The sequence below is a fragment of the Myotis davidii genome, unplaced genomic scaffold (assembly GCF_000327345.1).
Source record: "Myotis davidii unplaced genomic scaffold, ASM32734v1 scaffold580, whole genome shotgun sequence".
NCBI lineage: Eukaryota > Metazoa > Chordata > Mammalia > Chiroptera > Vespertilionidae > Myotis > Myotis davidii.
Window position 1 is genome coordinate 1,835,613 of NW_006293313.1, and position 1,653 is coordinate 1,837,265.

At 40.8% G+C, this 1,653-nt stretch overlaps 1 pseudogene; it reads left to right on the forward strand.

The window, feature by feature from the left end:
- The first annotated feature begins 790 nt into the window (after nucleotides 1-790).
- On the forward strand, nucleotides 791-1,296 carry LOC102760170 (annotated as a pseudogene).
- Nucleotides 1,297-1,653: the final 357 nt, after the last annotated feature.

Sequence of the window (1,653 nt, forward strand, 5' to 3'; positions counted from 1 at the left end):
GCATTCCCCACAGGATTAACGGAAGTAAATAAACTTGTGTTTATTAAGGTAAACATGGCCAGAATATGTCCTCTAAACTTCAAACATCTCTCTAAGTCATTACAAATATTCTGCTTTAAAAACAAATCAACATGAGGATGCATTCTGGTGTTTGTTCATTGTTTACTACATTTAGTTCAAATTAGGTGATTCCTTTCAAAGTCATTGAGAAATACACCACTGTAAACATCTATGCCAGGAGATCTTGTTTACCCCAATCATCTCTTGGCTGTGAGTCATGGGTGATGACTTAATGGCCTGTTTTAGAGGAAAACATTGGATAAAAACCTGAGTTTTATTGTTGCCCTTTTCTGTCCTACAGTAATCACCACCATGTGTGGGATGACTGACACTGTCCCCTAGAATATGGTCTCCTTTCTACCTATACTTTCTTTTCTTACTTAAAGACATATTTCTGTTTAAATCGCTCACTTTGTCAGGAAACTGATATGAAATGAGTTGGCCCTACTTTATTTTTTTTTTTGTTTTTGTTTTTTTGTTGTTTGTTTTTTTTACATGGGTATTCACAATTTTATTTATTTTTTTTAATTTTTTTATTTATTACAAAGGATATTACATATGTGTCCATTTTTTCCCCCCGCCCAAGACAGTCCCCTAGCCTCCCCCATCCCCCAGTGTCTTATGTCCATTGGTTATGCTTATATGCATGCATACAAGTCCTTTGGTTGATCTCTTACCCCCCTACCTCCCGCCCCCGAACCCTCCCCGGCCTTCCCGCTGCAGGACTTTGAATATGTCAGGGATCGCCCTCAGCAGACTCACCCAGGAGAGGAAAGCTTGGAAAAAAGACCACTCATTTGGTTTTGTAGCTGTCCCAACAAAAAACCCCAATGGCATAATGAATCTCATGAAATGGGAGTGTGCCATTCCAGGGAAAAAAGGGACCCCTTGAGAAGGAGGCTTGTTTAAACTAAGCATGCTCTTCAAAGATGACTATCCATTCTGACCTCCAAAATGCAAATTTAAACCACCATTATTTCACCCAAACGTGTACCCTTTGGGCACTGTGTGCTTGTCCATCCTCAAGGAAGACGAGGACTGGAGGCCAGCCATCACAATTAAGCAGATCTTATTAGGAATACAGGAACTTCTGAATGAACCAAATATTCAAGATCCAGCTCAAGCAGAGGCCTACACAATTTACTGCCAAAACAGAGTGGAATATGAGAAAAGGGTTCGAGCACAAGCCAAGAAGTTTGCACCCTCATAAGCAGCGACCTGCAGCAACATCAAAAGGAAGGGATTGCTTTGGTAAGAACTTGTTTACATTTGCACATTTAGCATTGCTCTATACAATTACTAGTCACCTAGGGGAGGTAGGCAGGCGCCATTTTCTATTTCTGCCACTGGTACACACTTCTCCACTTGCTGAATTGCCCAGGCTTTCATACAGGGTCTCTTCCTTCAGTCTTTTGTATTTTTATTGTTATGTAAAACTTGCTTTTATTTTAATATTGACGTCAGTATTTCAACTGCTGTAAAATGATAAACTTTTATACTTCTATGAGTCCCTGAGGAGCTAGTTCCCTTTGCTCGCGGTGCAGGCATGCTTCCCCTGTGAGAGCTGTACTACCCTCCAGCTGGCTGTATGGA